The sequence below is a fragment of the Pyxicephalus adspersus genome, chromosome 6 (genome assembly GCF_032062135.1).
Source record: "Pyxicephalus adspersus chromosome 6, UCB_Pads_2.0, whole genome shotgun sequence".
Lineage (NCBI taxonomy): Eukaryota > Metazoa > Chordata > Amphibia > Anura > Pyxicephalidae > Pyxicephalus > Pyxicephalus adspersus.
Window position 1 is genome coordinate 2,614,181 of NC_092863.1, and position 3,712 is coordinate 2,617,892.

General features: G+C 41.0%; 1 long non-coding RNA gene across 1 annotated transcript; it reads right to left on the minus strand.

Annotated features, from left to right (window-relative positions):
• Positions 1-3,408: 3,408 nt before the first annotated feature.
• On the minus strand, positions 3,409-3,712 carry LOC140332439 (uncharacterized). The gene is made up of 2 exons (XR_011921122.1): positions 3,616-3,712; positions 3,409-3,582 (listed from the first exon to the last, which is right to left on the minus strand). It is a non-coding gene; the product is annotated as an uncharacterized lncRNA (long non-coding RNA).

Below are 3,712 nucleotides of genomic sequence, written 5' to 3' on the forward strand. Positions count from 1 at the left end.
TAGCCTACCTGTTAGAATCTGCTCATCATTTTACAGAACAGACACTAAAGGTTCTTTAGCACACAAGACGAAAAGGTTCAATATTGCTCCTGCCAGCACCTCTGGGTTGCCTCAGTAGTATAGGTTGCAGGTTCTGCCCTTTTTGTGCCCAAGCCCTGCTGAGCACAAATGACAGGCACCTCTCCTGCTAACCCTGTGTTGTGGCCCTGGCTGCAAGACTACACTCCACTACTGTGAGGCAAATCGATTTCTGACCAGATTGAACATCTAGTTTAATAAGAAAATAGTAACAGAAAGCAGAAGTTACCAAAATATTATTTGTACAAGCTTACCTAAATTTGTTAGTGCAACCTCCCCAATCTCATGTCCTGGATTCATCATAAGGCTCCGATAAAACTCTTGTGTGGTAAGTGCTGCCCTAATGAAGACTTGTGATTGCTGGTGGGCTGACACCACTGTCTGAAAAATATTTGGAAACAAATACAGGTTACACAGTTACAACAGGTAATCAAAATAATTTTAGATCAAAAAACAGTGCAGACACCACAACAGTTCATACAGATATGGCAAGACAAAACTTTTTCTAGTTTAAGAGAAAGTATGAAAGGTGCAGAACATTTGTCAAGTTTATAAGCTATCTAAGGCACCATTGGAGAGATTTAGGTAACTTCTTGTTTTGCTAATAATGGGTATACCAAACAGGAAGTATGGGGGAAATCTTCAACAGAAGCGAGGACAGAACAAATCTAAAAGGGTAGTCTAGCCTCCCCGACTCTACAATATAAAACAAGGGAGATACTATTGTGCAAAATCCTAAAAGTGAAAACTGCTTCCCCATGATGTTTATCCCCTGGCCTCAATACCTTGGGTCTCTGACGTAAAAAGAAGAATGCAGAATCAATGTTCAAATTGATCTGGGTCAGTCATTCAAAAAGTATTAGAGCCACAGACAGCAAGGAAACCAGTATTTTGTAATGAGGCAGCATGAATGGTTTATAGAGAAAAGAAGGAAGACACTGCTGCTGCTGTTGCACTTTTGTAAAGTCTGAAGTTTGACAGTGCAAGGAAAAGGTGCATGCAGGGTCAGGATCCAACACAGCACTCAGATTTACTCATTTCTGCTGAAATTAGATCCCTGAAGCCACTGAGAATAGGTAGGTGGGCTAAGAGAAGCAAAAAAAGCCCTCTCAATTAAAGAGACCTCAGGGACCCCCTGCTTTAAATACTATATTCACAGCTTATAGTACATTAGTGTGGGGGTCAGTAGGAAGTATGCATCTTACATTGCTGGCCATTGGGAAGAATGTCACCCTTACAGATAGCCAAAACATTGGTGTCACTTAAGCTGACCTGAGAGATACAAATTGCTCAAGGAACCCTTTGCAACCTCTGGAGGAACCCTGGTTGGGAAGCATTGCTGCAAGGTGCCACTTGAATGTCACCTCAAAGGCTGACATTTATTCTAGAGAGTATTTTACAAGTAAATAAAATGCATATATAGTAATGAGTTAAAGGCACATGTTTTATAATAAAAAAAGAATAGTGGGGTCTTTTAAATACAGAAGAATAGTATACTGTGATAGACATTTCTTTAATGAATAGTCTAGTGACAGGGTCTCTTTAATTGATGCAAATCACAGTATAACATTCTTCTGTATTTAAAAGACCCCACTATTCTTTTTTATTGGTTCTCTTCTTTGTAAGATTACATTGAGTGTAACTGTGAGATACAAATCATTGCGGAACATTTCCAGAAACAAAACTTGAAAATATTATTTTCTCTTACAAGTCATGCATCCAGCTCCCTGGTATCTTTACTTCTGAATTTGGGGTTTTACCAGTTGATTCATTTTGATACCCTCACATAGCTAAATGCAAAAAGAAGTGTGAAATGAGCAGGGAGATAAAAAGACAAAGTGGGAACTGGATGAAGAAGCACATTTTGGAAAAACTTTGCCATTCACAGCTGTATATGGAGGGTGAATGTAGCCAGGTGTGAACAGATCTATTCATATCCCTACCTTGTGACCACCTTCATTCTTCTGCATTTGGCTGAGGTTTCTGAATCACAGGACTGGCTGCTCAGAATCCAAATTCTTAAGAAGAGGTCCCTTGTATGGTGTGAAATCTTAGGCACTTGTAGGAACATTCTGTAAAGCATGAAACTTTTTATTTTCATGTCATATAAGTATATATAAAATAAAGACACTTTTTTTTTTTATTTAATCACCTTGTTCCTCCCCTTTGCACAGCTGTGTCTGTATCAGTTATCATCTGGCTCACCTACAAATCATTAATCACTGGCAGCTGTTTGTTATATCTATAGAGGAAATACAGAGACGGGATTATACATTTTGTATTGTGCTCCATCCAGATCTGAGGGGACGGTTTGATCAGTCACATGACTGGCCCCTGGTAACGATGCCTTCCCACCCCTCTTCTAGAAATTGGTTACAAAGAGAAATGCAAAAGCTCAAAGTTAAAGCTCTTTTCAGCTGCATTAAACAAATGAATGTGATAGGTTAATAAATCAGAGTCTGCAGTGCAATGCAAAGTGTGTTTAAAAATTCTGGGGCCTCTGATTAAAGAAACTTGCAAAGAGTACCTGTAAAAGAAAGATTTGACTTTTGCATTGACTTGTTTTCCATATCACAGGGGAGTAACTAGAAATAAGGAGGCCTCTAGCAGAATAGTGGATGGGGAGGTGTACACCAAATGTTCTGGCGTTAGAAGAGGAGATTTAGGAGTGGGAAATTCTGGTGCTGCTGCAACCTATAGGTGCCCATTATCTACCCCAACACCGGTGGTTAAACACCAAGTACCTACTGTATACCACACACACCTACCTAAACTATACTCACCCCAAAAAGCTAAACCCCCTGACTGTGTCATCCTTCAATACCTCTGCTCTGAGGCACGCCATGGCATCCTTCAATACCTCTGCGCATAGGGCACGCCATGGCATTCTCTGCCTCCCAGCCCTGTCTTCCCTTTCCATGTGTCGGGGACAAAGCAAAATCTAGCAGTCATGAAAAATGTTATTGATGTTATCACTCACGATCTTTCCTCCTCCCATTCACCATTCTGGCAATCAAAGCAGCAGGTAAAGGTGAGGTGACACAGGCCAAGATATTAGGGCCCCTTGTAATTGAGGGGCCCCAGTGGTGATCGCTACACCCCTAGTGAATACCTCAAAGGATTTCTGAGCAATGAAACCACACTGCAGTCATTTCTAGGAGCTTGGGGCTGATCTTTATATCATAGAAACCCTCTGGAAGGGCAGGTGACGGGCCTGGGTAGAAGATGGGGGAGTATTTGTATCCTTCTGTGACTTAGCTGCATTCTTTTTTATCTTCAATTTCCTCTTGTGATTTACCAATAACACTTCCTGTTCTGGGGGGAGACAAATTTGGCTTGTTTGTGGCCCTGGAAGACTGGGGGCAAGGACTCTGGGAACCTGTGCTATTCACCTGTCACCACAAGAGGGAGTAAAGGACAAGAAACTGTAAACCAGCTGTAAGTAATATACAATATGAAAACTTTAATCACAAAACAAATGGAACAATGAGGGAATGTTGTCACCTCATATACTGTACAATGGGGGAATGTTGTCACCTCATATACTGTACAATGGGGGAATGTTGTCACCTCATATACTGTACAATGGGGAATGTTGTCACCCCATATACTGTACAATGGGGGAATGTTGTCA